We start from the raw sequence: 16,096 nt of genomic DNA, 5'->3' as shown, positions 1-16,096 counted from the left end.
ATAATTATAGAAAATTCTAGTTGTGGAATTACTGGTTCAAAGAGTGTGCACAATCTTATGGGTTTTCACACATACTGCCAGATTTTGTTTGCTTCATTTTGCTTTTAAGAAATTTACACTCTCATCAACACTGTGTGAAATTTCCTATTTCCTCATACCCCCTTCAGCAGTTTTATAGGTAAACAGTTATAGCTTATTGCTGCTTAATTTAAATGTATCTCTGTACTTGTTTGTTAAATTCCTTCCCATCTTATATAAGCTCTTTCTATTTCTTCCTTTGTCACTCGATGGCTTAGATCCTTTGTCTTTTGTTTTTGTATTGATGTTTGTAAGACCTATTTGTATTTAAAGATATTAATCTTTTGTCATATGTTATAATCATAATTTCCCAGTTTTTGTATGCTTGTGAACTTCATTTATGTTGATTTTTAAAAAATATAGAATACTTTCATTTTATGGTGTTTGCTATATCATTCTTTCCCTTCATAAATTCTGTCCTTACGTGTATACAGATTGATGTGCTTTCGCTTGTTCTTTTTATATTTTAACCTTTTAGTCAACACATAGTTTATCCTGAAGATGGTGTGGGATGTGATTGTGACTTTATTTTTCTCCCCAAATAATTAGATAAGCCTCCTAGTACTATTATTAAATAATTCCTTTATTTCAACAATTTGAATACCACTCTTACCATATATTAAATTCTTACATATATCATCCTCTGCTCTAGACTTTCTATTTTGTTTCATTTATCTGTTTATCTCTTCTAAGAAGACATTATGTTAGAATTACAAGGTGTATAAATATTTACTAAAGCAAGTCCACCTTTCTTCTTCTTGTTTTTAGAATATTTGTTGGCTTCTTCTCATCTATTTATTTTTCCAAGTAAACTTTAAAAATGATTTACTTAAGTTCCCAAAAAATCTTTTTAGGATTAGTCTGGAACCTCATTAAGATTCATAAATTAAATAATGGTGAACTGATAACTTGCAAAATCTTACAGATCCATCCAGAAACCTGATTCTATTCCAACTATTCTTTAGTCAGTTTTCTCATGCATCACATGATTTTTTAAAAATTTCATTTATGTCTAGGATTATCATTTTTTTGTTGTTGCTATCTTGAATGGAAACTTAATTCATTATATTTCTAACAGAATATTGCTGACTTATTGTGAAATAAGTCAGAGAAAGACAAATATCATGATTTCACTCATATGTGGACTTTAAGAAACAAAACAGATGAACATAGCGGAAGGGAAGGAAAGATAAAGTAAGATGAAATCAGAGAGGGGTGCAAACCATAAGAATGACTCTTAACTCTAGGAAACAAATTGAGGGTTGCTGAAGGGGAGGTAGGTGGGGGAATGGGGTAACTGGGTGATAGGCATTAAGGAGGGCATTTAGTGTAATGAACATTGGGTGTTATATGTAACTGATGAATCACTAAACTCTAACCTGAAACTAATAATACACTATATGTTAATTAATTGATTTTAAATTTTAAAAAAATTTAAAAAATTAAAAAAAAAATAAATGAGTACCCTAGGTTAAAATTATTTTTTTTCAACAAGAATATTTTTTACCTGAAGCGTAATTCAGAATACAGGGTTCTAAAGGCTATATATAAAGTATTCCATCCAAAAAAAATAGAACACACATTTTCTTCAAGTACACACAGAAGAATCCCTTGTTAAATCACATAAAAAGAGACATAACAAATATTACAAATTGAAGAAGATTGAAATCATATGAAGCATATTTTCTGACCACAGTGATACAGAACTAAATATCAACAATAAAACAAAGCTGGAAAATCTACAATGTAAATATTAAATATTTAATATGCATATATTAAACAGCACATTACTACATAAGCAATAAGCCAAATAAGAAATCAAATGGCAAATCATGATATATCTCAAAACAAAAGAAAAAGAAAACACAATATTCCAAAATCTATGGGATGCAGCAAAAGCAGATGTTAGAGTAAAATTTATGATATAAATGCTTGTATTAAGAAAAAAGTTTCAAATAAACTTAACATTACACCACAAGGAACTAGAAAAAGAAGAAACTCAGGTGAAATTTAGTAGAGGAGGAAATAGCAAAGAAAAAATAGAAATAAATAAAATAGAGACCAGCAAAAGCAGTAACATAACATTGAAAGTATTGAGCAGTTTTTCCAAAAGAAATAAATAAAATTGGCAATGCTTTAACTACATTAACTAAGAAAAAAAGAGAGAAGAGTCAAAAACTAAAATGAGAAATGGAAGAGAAAATAATACAACAGCTAAGCACAGAAATAGATTAAACAATAACAGATTACTATAGACAATTATATACTAACAATAATACAACAGCTTACTATAACAGACTACTATAGACAATTATATACTTACTATAACAGATTACTATAGACAATTATATACTAACAATAATACAACAGCTAACCACAGAAATAGATTACTATAAACAATAACAGATTACTATAGACAATTATATACTAACAATAATAGAATTCTATAAAAATAACAGATTACTATAAACAATTATATACTAACAAATCAGATAACTTAGAAAAAAAAAGATAATTCCTAAAAAAGCACAAGTTACCAAGACTGAATCATGAGTCTTGAATCCAAGAAATAGGAAATCTTTTTAGACCAGTAACAGGAAGGAAAATTCAATTAAGAATCAAAAATCTCCCAGAACAGAAAAACCCAAGACAACACAGTTTCATTGGTGAATTCTACAAACGTTAAAAAAAGTAATTAATGATAATCTTTATCAAAATCTTACAAATAATAGAATAGATCCCTCTATTCATTCAAAATCATTCCATGAGGCTGGTACTACACTGATACTAAAGCAGGATAAAAACAATACAAGAACAAAAAAGTCTAGTATGTCCGATGTAAGTATTGCTACTCTGACTTTCTTCTGACATCCCTTTGTGTGATAAACATTTCTCTATCACCTCACTTTCAATCTGGTCTAAATGAGTCTCTTGTACACATCATACAGATGGGTCTTGTTTTGTTTTGACCAATTCTTACACCGTATGTCTTTTGATTGAAGTGTTCAGTCTGTTTACATCCAAAGTAATTATTGATAGACATGTATTTATTGCCATTTCATTACTTGTTTTGTCATTGTTTCTGGAGATTTTCTCTGATCCTTTCTTGTCTTTGTCATTTTTGGCCTCTCCTTTACACTCAAAGGGGGTCCCCTTTAATATTTCTTGCAGAGCTGGTTTAGTGGTCATGAACTCCTTTAGTTTTTGTTTAGGGACCTTTTTATCTCTCCTTCTATTCTGAATGATAACCTTGCTGAATATAATATTCTTGGCTGCAGGTTTTTCCCATTCAGCACTTTGAATATATCATGCCACTCCCTTTTGGCGTGCCAAGTTTCTCTTGAGAAATCTCCAGGTAGCCTTATGGGTTTTCCCGTGTTAAATTAAGGACAAGTTAAGGACTTTTTGTGTGTGTGTGTCTTGCTGCTTTTAAGATTTTTTTTCTTAATCACTATATTTTGCAAATTTAATTACAATATGTCTTGGTGTTGGCCTGCTTTTTGTGATTTTGTGCCTCCTGGATCTGAATGTCTGTTTCCTTCCCAGATCAGAGAAGTTTTCTGCTATTATTTTTTGAAATAAATTTTCTGCCCCCTTTTCCCTCTCCTCTTCTTCTGGACTCCTATAACACTAATGTTATTACGTTTGATGAAGTCACTGAGTTCCCTAAGTCTGGTCTCATGTCCCATAGTTCTTCTTTTTCTCCTTTATTCAGCTTCATTTTTTCTAGTATTTGTCCTCTAGGTCACTAATTCATTCTTCTACTATTTTCAGCCTGCCATTCATTGCATCAAGCCTGTTTCCAATCTTGTTTATTGCATTCTTCATCTCTGATTGATTCTTTTTTAGCTGTTCTATTTCTGTGGTAAGGGTCTCACTGATACCTTTTATTCTTTTCTCAAGCCCAATGAGTTTCCTTATGATTGTTGCTTTAGAATCTCCATCAGACATTTTACTTATATCTGTTTCACTTAGATCTCTGGCCATGGCCTTATTTTGTTCTTTCACTTGGAATAAATTACTCCAGCTGGGCATTTTGTCTAAGTCTCTGTCTTCCTCTGTGTCTTAGAAAAGCCACGTATGTCTCCTCTCCTGAAAGTAATGACTCTATGAAGAAGAGGTCATGGAATCCCTAGGGTCTGGTGCTTTGGGGAGTGTCTCCAGTGTGCGCTGCATGCACTCTGCTATTGGGTTTTGGCTGCTCTATCCTTCAGGTTAGTTGTCTGCAACTTACCTGCTGTGGGCAGTATTTGGTCTCTGGCCTGAATGTGGTGAGTTTTAACTAGGTGTGCTCTGGTGACTTGCAAAATGAGACCCGACACCAGCTCCACCAGAACTGAGGCCCTGCAGAACTCTAGTTGGGAGACATTGTGCGGGCAGGGGTTTGTGCTGGTCTTCTGAGGGAGAGGCCCCTCCATGCTGGGACTGAGGCAAACTTGTCTGAGAAGGGCAGTCTTAACAAAGCACAGAGGGGTGGGGCATTGTGTAAGCAAGTTAGGCAACCAGTGTCCATACTGAACTATTTCCCTCAGATGGCTCTGTGTTTATGTTGAGGAGTAGGGGAGGGAAATGGTGCCAGCCTGCTCTTTTGTTCCTGGAGGGGCATCTCCGTGAATGCTCTCTGTCAGGGAAGCACTCCTAGAATAATGAATAACCTCTCCCCTGGAAAAAAAATCTTTTTTTCCCCCCCAAAATTGATTTATCTATTCAAGAACTTTCATTCTCCCATATAAATTTTTATTTTATTATATATTATTATTTTTTAGAGAGAGAGAGAAGACACAACATGCAAGCAGGAGGAGAGGGGCAAAGAGAGAGGGTGAGAGAGAATCTCCAGCAGGCTCCACATCCTGTGCAAATGCAGGACTTATTCTCACAACCCTGAGATCATAACCTGAGCCTAAATCAACAGTTGGATGTTTTAACTGACTAAGCCACCCAGGCACCCCTCTTCCACATAAATTTTTAAATAAATCTGCTGAGTTTCTTAAAAAAGTCCTGCTGGAATTTTAATTGGCCTTGCATTGAATATTTAGACTGATTTGCTCATATTAAAATCTTTATATCATGAGATGCTATCTCATCCATGGGCATGGTAAGTCTGTTTCATTCAAATCCTCCATTATAGCCGTGAGTTGTAAAATTTTCTCTCTAAAAGTTGTGTACATCCCAGATACTTAATAAAACCTCTTGTTATTGTGAATGATACAATATTTGTTTCTTAAATTCCACATACAGATGAAATCATATATTTGTCTTTCTCTGACTTATTTCGCTTAGCATAATATCTTCTCGTTCCATCCATGTAATTGCAAATGGCAAGATTTCACTGTTTTTTATGGCTGAATAATATTCCATATTTTATTTGTATATATATTTGTACATATATGTATATGTATATACACACACACCACATTTTTACATATATTTTATATATTTTTTTATATTTTTTATTTTTATTTATATATATATACACACACTACATCTTCTTTATCCATTCATCTATTGAGGGCCATCTGGACTCTTTCCATAGTTTGGCTATTGTGGGCATTGCTGCTATAAGCATTAGAGTGCATGTGCCCCTTCAAATCACTATGTTTCTATCCTTTAGGTAAATACTTAGTAGTGCAATTGCTGGGTCACAGGATATCTCTGTTTTTTTTTTTTAAGATTTTATTTATTTATTCGACAGAGATAGAGACAGCCAGCGAGAGAGGGAACACAAGCAGGGGAAGTGGGAGAGGAAGAAGCAGGCTCATAGTGGAGGAGCCTGATGTGGGGCTCGATCCCATAACGCTGGGATCACGCCCTGAGCCGAAGGCAGACATACAACCACTGTGCCACCCAGGCGCCCCAGGATATCTCTGTTTTTAACTCTTTGAGGAACATCCATACTGTTTTTCAGAGTAGCTGTACCAGTTTGCATTCTCACCAACAGCATAAGAAGAGTTCCCCTTTCTCCACATCCTTGCCAACATCTCTTGTTTCCTGAGATGTTAATTTTAGCCACTCTGACCAGTGTGAGGTGGTAGCTCATTGTCGTTTTGGTTTGTATTTCCCTGATGCTGAGTGGTGTGGAGCATTTTTTCATGTGTCTGTTGGCCATTTGTATGTCTTCTTTGGAGAAATGTCTGTTCATGTCTTTCTGCCCATTTCTTGACTGGATTATTTGTTTTTTGGGTGTTGTTTGATAAGATCTCTAAATGATCGTATCATTGGCAAATAATGATAGTTTCAATTTTTCCCTTCTTAATATTTGACCTTTTACATTCAATGATATGTTAAAAGTAGTAGTGATGGAGAAAATGCTTATTTTACTTCAATCTTAAAGGGATTGTGTTCCTAAGATTCTCCACTGAGTTTGATATATGCTTTAGGGTTTTAGCATAAAATCTTTGTCAAGTTAAGGAAACTCCCTTTTATTCTCAATTCTTTAAGAGGTTTTTAAAAATATAATAAACAAATATTTTAATTTAATCTTATAAAGTACATTCTCTGCATCTACTTTTACCACACTGAATTACACTGATAGATTTTTCTGATGTGAAACCATTCTTACTTCTTCAGATAAACTCTTTTGATCAAGATGCACACTCTTGGGTTTAGTTAGCTAATATTTTCTTTAGGATTTGTGCATCTATGCTCATAAGTAAAAATTGTTTATAATTCTTTTCTTTCTTTCCTTATAACATGTTCTCTTCATTTTGTTGGTATTACCTAGAATTTTAGTTCTGGATTGTAATGGATATGTGATAAATCTATTTTGGTAAATTCATATTATATTTATATTGTATTATACTATCTTCCTTAACTTATTTTTTCCTACTGAAATACTTTCCATAAGAGTGTTTCCAAAAAGGTATTTGTAGCAAGCCTTTTTATTACACACTCATATTTAAATGATGATTTCTGTGGACATAAAATTCTAGGCTTTAAAATAATTTCTTTCAACATTTTGAAAATATTTCCCCATTGCCATATGCTGTTGGTGCTACAGTTAAGAAAACTGATGTCAAACTGTTTCTTGTTCCTCTGTAGGTGAGCTGCTTCTTTGTTCTGGAAGATTTGGAAATATTTCTTTGATTTTGATGCTTTAAAATTTTATAATTTAAGATGTAGATGCTTAGTGTGGGATGTTTTTATATTTACTCTGCATTTCTTTTTAACTTGAAGGTTATGTTTTTTTAAATATGGAAAATTCACAATTATTTATGTCCTCTCAACTGTGTTTTTTTTTTCCTTCTCGCATTTCTAAATATATTTCATATTTTTTGTTTTCTTAATACATTCTTTGTGTCTTTTGGGAGAGTTCTTTAATATGATCTTAAAATGATTACATGTTGTCATTCAAACTATCAATTGAACTCAATCCATTTTATTTTTCACACCTATGTCCAGAAGCATTTTCTTTATGACTTCTACCTCTTTCAGTGTTAAACCTGTCCTTCTTTTACATTCCTCTTTTGTGTTTTGAACACGCCCCCCCCATCTCATCAATAATAATACATTTATTTTAAATTATTGCTCTATCTGTTCCACCACTTTCTTTGTCTGGCTTAACTTGTTCAGGTTGTGTTACTTTTTATAAAAGTTGTGAAAATGTCTTGTCATTGTATCTAAAACACTTGCAGTCTCCTGGAGGTTTTGTTTCAACCATAAGGCTCAGGTTCCAGCTTGTACTCCCCCTGATGAGAAATGCTTGAGCTCTGATGTCTCTATCTTTGCCTGGCTCCCCTTCAGGAACTGCAATCACCTACCTATTGAGATGTGGATTGGTATCACTGGGGTAAGAACACTCAGGGACAAACCCTAGTTGTATTTATTTTTGTTTTCCAGCTTTCTTGAAGTATAATTGACAAATAAAAATTGCATATATTTAAGGGGTACCATGTAGTGTTTTGATAGACAAAATGTGAAATGGTTCCACAATCAAATTAATTAACATATCCGTCATCTCACATAGTTATGATTTTGGGGGGAGCATGGTGGTGAGAACACTTACGATCAACTCTTTTAGTGGATAGTACTCAGACCTAGAAAAGAAGGAAATCCTTCCATTCATGACAACATGAATGAATCTGGAAGACATTATGTTAAGTGAAATAAGCCAGATACAGAAAGGCAAATACTGCATGATTTCACTTATATGTGGAACCTACAAAAGACGAACTCATAAAAGCAGAGAATAGAATGGTGGTTGGCAAGAGCTAGGGAGCTGGGGAAATGGGGTGGTGTTGGTCACAGGGTCAAAGTTTCAGTTATGCAGGATAAGTAAGTTCTGGAGATCTAATGTACAAGCCCTAGTTTTTAGCAGTACTCTGTTCCAAACAGGTTGACACACTAGCTTGATTTTAATCTCTCACCTCATTGCTAGGGCTGGTGCTTTCCTGTTGTTGCTGTATTTGTTGTTATGTATGATATCATACATGACGTTCTGCCTTGCAGAAGTAAGGAGACTAACACTGGGGGGAGAAAAGTCACACTAAGAAAACTTTCCATGGTCCAAACTATACCCAGATCTCTTTTCATGTTAATTGCCTATATTCCTATACTACCAGGAACCCAATCACATAGCTGGATCTTCTAGCAGGTTTTTTTTTTTTTAATGTTAACTATGATTCATTGATTTTCTAGATTCTGCTGCATATGTATTCATAAGAGGAATCCAGCAATACTTGCCAGTGCTGTTACCCTGTCTGTTGTGAATTTTGTATATTTTATGTCCAGCATTCTTGCTGAATCTTTATTAGTTTTATTAGGTTATCTGCAGATTAGATATTCCGTCGAAAAATTTATTTTCTAGAAATAATGTCAGTGATGTATCTTCCATTGCAATTATTAAACTCCTGTTTTTTTCTTGTCTTGTTGTATTTGTTAGGATCTCTAGGATAATATTAACTGTAGAATTGATATTGAAAATCATTGTCTTGCTCTTGACTTTAATGAGAATAATATTTGCTTTAGGTTTTGAATAATTGTCTTTTATCAGGGTAAAGGAAGTTTCCTTCTATTCTTAGTTTAAAAACTGGTAGTTTTATTTTTGTTTTTATCTCAAATCATGAATGCTTTTGAGTTTTGTTAGATGCTTTTTTATTTACCGTGATGATCATATGGCTTTCCTTATTCCCCCCCTTCTTTTCCTTTCTTATTTCATTATTTTCTTTCTTTTCTGTGCTTATTTTTAATCCATTAATTAATATAGCAAGATTAGTATTACTTAATGTGGATTTTCTGATATTGAAATTTCTTTGCATTCTTGAAATAATATATATTTGGATTTAATTCACTAGTAGTTCAAAATTTGTGTATATGTTCATAGATGAGATTATATTTTCTTGCTTTGTTTTTGTCCAGTTTTGGTCAATCTTATATTTACCCTTTAAAATGAGTTGGATAACTTTTCCCCACCTACTATAACTATTTATGCAAGATAGGGAACAGCTATTCCTTGAAAGTCTAGAAAAATTAGGCCATAGAACCATTTAGACTGTAATTTCTTTATATGTGGGAAGAAACATTTTACCAATTAAATAACTTTGAAGTATATTGACAGGTTTTTACTTTTTTCTTGAGATAGTTTGAGAGTTTAGATTTTTCTAGATAACTATCCATTTCTCTAAACTTCAAAATTTATTGGCATAAAATTGTTCATAATGTTCTCATGATTTTTTAAAAGCACTATGATATGTACAGTTATGGCCCTTTTATATATTACTAATTTTAATTTATGACCTTTTTTTGATCATTATGTATTCCCTTCTCCTCACTCCAACTCCTTCTGGTTTGGAAATTATAATTTTTATTTTTAGTCTCTTAGTAGTTACTCTTTCAAGTATATATACACTCTTCATTTTCTGATGAAAACTCTACAGGAGTCCTTGGCCGGAAGGTTCTCAGATTGCTAGGATTATCCATTAACACAACTCTCCCACCATCTTCATTATCGTTGTCTGCAGTTTTAGGTTTGCCTTTAAAAATACACCAAAATTAATTACTTTAAGTCAATTATTTTACTAGATTTATAAGCATATTTTATCAGTATCTGGGCTCACCACTGTTTCTTACAACACTCCTTTTTGCTAGGGTCACTGATCACTTTTTAATGGTGCCTTCAATGTGAGTTGGAAGATGAAAAACAATTTTAGGTTCTGTATGTCTAGAAAAGTCTTATTTCATCCTCACTTTTAAATTCAAACTTAAATGGGTATTGAATAAGATGAACTATTAGTTCTCCTTAGCCCTCGTTTTTCAGAATCTATTGTTCCTGGTGAGTGGTTTGTTGTCAGTCCAACATTCTTTTCTAGGTAACATGTCATTTTTCTTTGGTCACTTTTTACTCTTTTTTTGGTCTCCCTTGGACTTATGGTATAGCGATTTGGAGTGATCATAATCCATGGTTCATGAATACTAAGTGCTATCTATCTATATCTATCTATTGTAATTTATCTATCTCTGTATGTCTCTCTATACATATATATATATCAGTATATTAATATTTACATAGAAATAAATATATAGCTATATATTGATATGGACATATAGTACTTAATATCTAGTATTTAATGAACCCTTAAGAAAAATTAAACTACTACCAAAAACACACATCTTTTAATGGGGTCTTTTCTGATCCCATCTCCCTGTCTCCTTCCCTTCCTGAAGTAATCCAAACATGAATTTCATGTTTATCTCTTCTTTGCTTTAAAAAATGTTTTATTACTGATCTACCTATAATCTGTCATCTATCTATCATCTATCTATCTATCTATCTATCTATCTATCTATATCTATCTATCTATCTATCTATCTATCTATCTATCTATCTATCATCAATCATCATCATCTATCTATATCTATCATCATCTGCCTATGCCTCTACAGTACATTATTATTTGATCTACCTCAATTTTGGACTTCATAAAAAGGGTATCTTACTACATATAGTTCCCTGGGACTTTTTAAAAAAGATTTTATTCATTCATTTGAGAGGGAGAGAGAGCACAAGCAGGGGGAGCTGCACAAGGAGAGAGAGAAGCAGGCTCCCTGTTAAGCCTGATGCAGGGCTTGATCCCAGGACCCAGAGATCATGACCTGAGCCTAAGGCAGTTGCCTAACCAACTGAGCCACCCAAATGCCCCTCTGGTACTTGTTTTTTTCACTCAATATATTAAGATTCAAACAGGTCATTTTCTCTGCTATGAAGTATTCCATTGCATGAATTTACTATTTAACTTTTCCCTGTCAATAGACATTTATGGTGTTTCCCTTTTTTTATATATGGATAGTGCAACTATGACATTTTGTATCTCTTGAGACACATGTACTAAAGTTTCCCTTGAATATATATCTAGGAGTGGAATTGCTGAGTTGTGAGGTATAAGGGTGTTCAATTTTACACAATAATATCAAATTGATTTTTAACATAATTGTATCAGTTTACACCCCCAACAATTACACATGGGGATGAAATTGACACATGTTCTTGCCAAAACTCAATATAATCAGATTTCTTTAACTTTTACAAATCCAATCAGTAAGAGATGGACTCTCATTTTGTCTTAATTTGAATTTTCCTCATGACTAATGGTTGGACATCTCTTCACTTTTTTATTAGCTTTATGATTTCCTCCTCTATAGAATTCAGAAACTCTTTTTTTTTGTTCCCAATTGAGTTGTTTGTTTCTCTCTTATCAACTTATAGTAATTTTAAAATATAGTCTCAATTTGAATATTTTGTTGGCCACATGAGTATTTTCTATCAGTTTGTATTTGATTTTTCACTTTTTAAATTGTCTTTTTTAAGCAGTTTTAACAGTTTTAATGTAGTTGAATCTATCAATCTTTTCTTTTTAAAGTTGGTAATTTTAGTGTATTATTTAAGCAATCCTACCTTAGCACAAAGCCGGAAAGACACTTACCTATACTTTTTTTCTAGAAGTTTTTTTTTATGTGACCCAGTTTTTCCACTTTGATTTCTTATTTTTTTCCTGTTTACTAAAAATAATTGACATACATCACTGCATAAGTTTAAGGTGTACAGTATGATGGTTTGATTTACATTATTGTGAAATGATTACCACAATTAACATCCATCATTTCATAGATACAATAAAAAGAAAAGAAAAAAATTCTCTCTTTGTGATGAGAACTCTTAGGATCTATTCTCTTAACAGCTTTCCTATATTTCATATGACAGTGCTAACTACAGCCATCATGTGGTACATAATATCCCCAGTACTTATTTATCTTATTACTGGAAGTTTGTACCTTTTGATCACCTTCCTCCAATTTCCCCTCCCCCAGCCATCTGCCCCTGGTAAACACAAATTTGATCTCTTTTTTTGATGAGTTTTGTGTTTTTGTTTGTTTGTTTTTAGATTCCACATTTAAGTCAGATCATATAGTATTTATATTTATTTTTCTGACATATTTCACTTAGCATAATGACTTTAAGATTCATCCATGTTATTGCATATGGTAAGATTTTCTTATTTTTTATGGTTGAGTAATATTCCACTATATATATATATATATATATAAATATTCCATATATATATTCCATTATATATAACTGTCCCTATACAACTCCTTTATCCATTCATCCATTAGTGGACACTTAGGTTGTTTCCAAGTCTTAGCTATTGTAAACAATGCTGCTATGAACATGGGAGTGCAAATATCTTTTCAAGTTAGTGTTTTAGTTTCTTCTGTATTTAGTGTTTTAGTTTGGATTTCTTCTGGATTCCCAAAGGTGGAATTGCTGGAACATATGCTAATTGTATTTTTAACTTTGAGAAACTTCCATACTGCTTTCTATATTGTCTGTGACAATTTACAATGCCCTCAACAGTGCATGAGAGTTTCCTTTTCTCCATATCCATGCCACCATTTGTTATTTCTTGTCTTTTTGGTGGACATTCTGACATTTGTGAGATGATATTTCATTGTGGTTTTACTTTTCATTACCTCCAAAGACTAGTGATCTTGAGCATCTTTTCAGGTGCCTGTTGGCCTTTCATATATTTTCTTTGGGAAAATGTCTATTCAGGTCCTTTGCCCAGTATTTAATTGGATTATATGGGTTTTTGCTATTGAGTTGTATATGTTCTTTATATATTTTGGGTATTAACCCCATATCAGAGGTATGGCTTACAAATATTTTTTCCAATTCCATGGACTGTCTTTTTACTTTGTTGATGGTTTTCTTTGTTGTGCAGAAGATTTTCAGTTTGATGTAGACCCACACCTTTTTAAAAATTTTATTATGTTATATTAGTCACCATACAGTACATCACTAGTTTTTGATGTAATATTCCATGATTCATTGTTTGCATATAACACCCAGTGCTCCATGCAATACATGCCCTCCTTAATACCCAGCACCAGGATAACCCATCCCCCTACCACCTCCTCCCCTCTAAAATCCTCAGTTTGTTTCCCGGGGTCCATACTCTTTCATGGTTCATCTCCCCCTCTGATCCCCCACACTTCATTTTTCCCTTCCTTCTCCTAATGTCCTCCATGCTATTCCTTATGTTCCACATATGAAAGAAACCATATGATAATTGTCTTTCTCTGCTTGACTTATTTTACTTAGCATAATCTCCTCCAGTTCCATTCCATGTCGATGCAAATGGTGGGTATTCATCCTTTCTGATGGCTGAGTAATATTCCATTGTATATATGGACCACATCTTCTTTATCCATTCATCTGTTGAAGGGCATCTCAGCTCCTTTCACAGTTTGGCTATTGTGGATATTGCTGCTATGAACATTGGGGTGCATGTGGCCCTTCTTTTCACTACATCTATATCGTTGTGGTAAATACCCAGTAGTGCAATTGCTGTAGACCCCCTTTTTAATTTTTACTCTGGTGCTTGTGCTTTAGGTGTGATTTCCAAAAATTCCTTGCATAACAGCTTTTTAATGGAAGTTGAGAATTCTTAATATATTATCCATTTTTAACAGCTCTTTCTTTCTTAAAGTATTTCTATTTTTCTATGTGTATTTTAGAGAAAACATTTTAGCACTTTCTTCCAATTCACTAACTCTCCCTTTAATTATTTTAGTCAAGAGATTGTCTTGCTATTGAGTTTATTAGATCAACAACTATATTTTTCAATTTTATGTTTGAATTAAAAAATATCCACTTGTTCTTTTTACATTTCATAATTTTCTTATTTGTGGATGTTAATCTTTCATTTATGTCTTTGAAGACCCTAAACATGCTTATTTTGAAGTCTATTCCAGATTGTTCTGTTACTTTGTTTCCATCTATAGTAAATTTATATTCTGGGTTGTTGATTTTATTGATTTTTTCTCATCTTCTGTTTTCTTTGGAATTTATATTTTTAGGCTCATTTTGAATGGGTAGATATTTTTCTCTTTTCTTCTTTTTCTTTGGGCTCACTCTCCATTTAGTGGTCTTGACTTAACTGTCCCTGGATGCCCCAGAACCATGCTTATATTGGTGCCCTAGCCCTCTGCTCTGCAGTTAAATTTGGGATGTCATAGCTTCAGGCTGGCTTCATTCTTTTCTTGGTGTTAAGACTCTGTCTGCTTTCTCTTTCTTCTCCTGGTCCAAGAAACACTTGGCAACATTTAGAAAGACTGAAAATCAACCCCAAAGTACTTTTTATTCTATATTTTCTTAATTGTTAAAGACAAGAGTGAAATATTATCTCTTGTCCCACTTTTTAAAATTTATATTTATATTTATACTATATATGATTTATATGATAAATTCCTTCTTTTTTACTTCTTGGTTTTGCTGATATGATTTAGGATTTTAAATCAGGATTATTGGCTCTCAGTTTACTATTTTAAATAGCCAGCTTCCCTCTTAAACTGGAAATGCTCCCATGTAAAGAATAGGAACACCTATGGTTTTCTAGTCTTCCATAAAATGGAGCACTGGTGAGCATGAAAAAGATGAAGATATTTTGGGGACTGCCAATTTTCTTCCACCCAAACTGCGACAAATGAAAAATAAGAGTAACATAACTAAAATAGATGCTCTTTTCAGGTCTTTCTAATAGTTAACTCATAAGAATGTGAAAGTATTTAAATAAAAAGTATTTGCAGGCACTAGAGATACAGCAAAACCCCAAACCTAGAAGTGGATAGCACTATACTATCATGGAATTTTTAGTTAAACAAACTGAATCATCCATAGGTCTTTTTCAAGTTCACCTTCAAAACATTTCATTCTGTCTTCTATCTCCACACGTCCACAGCTTCTTTCAAGGACACTCATAGCTTCTATATTGCCAAGTCCAAGAGACTTTTCACTATAGTTGGCTTCTTGACAACATTCAAAAACATTGACAACCTATATTTTTAAATCAATTTTCTCTCTTAATTTTGATGAGACAAAATTCCTAGTTTTCCTTCTATTTTTCTGGCTGCTCCTCTATAATTTTGCTGATAAATATTGGCATTCTCAAGGCTTATTCATGAGTTTTCATTTCTATCAACACACTCCTTATGAAGTCTTATCCAGTTCCATAGCTTTAAGTAATGTATAGTGAGGATTCTCAAAATTAATCCTCAGCTTTAAATTTTCTTCTAAGCCCCAAACTCATAGGTATAATGCCTATTTAATAGTACTACATGGATGTGTAAACAGACAACTCAAACAAACCATCAATTGTTGCCCACTACACTGTTCCTTCTAAATTCTTCCCTTATCTCAGTAAATGATTTTACCAGTCAGTTACTAGGCTAACAGTCTAGGAATCTTTCATCACTTTTCCTTATCCCCAGTATCCAATCCATCTCATTACCCACAAAATATATCTTGGATCCATGTAATTTTCTCCAATCCCATTACCACCACTGAAGTCCAAGCCAGCATCATCTCCTACTTAGCCAACCACAATAATAGATTCTCACTGATCTACATGCTTTCATACCTGCCTCACTCCAGTCTCTTCTTCACATGGCAAAGTGATCTTTTTAGAATATAAATCATATCATGTTATTTCCCTGCTTAAGATCCCTCATGACTTCCAAGTGCCTT

The sequence above is a fragment of the Ursus arctos genome, unplaced genomic scaffold (assembly GCF_023065955.2).
Source record: "Ursus arctos isolate Adak ecotype North America unplaced genomic scaffold, UrsArc2.0 scaffold_11, whole genome shotgun sequence".
In the NCBI taxonomy this organism is placed as follows: domain Eukaryota; kingdom Metazoa; phylum Chordata; class Mammalia; order Carnivora; family Ursidae; genus Ursus; species Ursus arctos.
Note: the sequence above shows the minus strand (reverse complement) of the source record.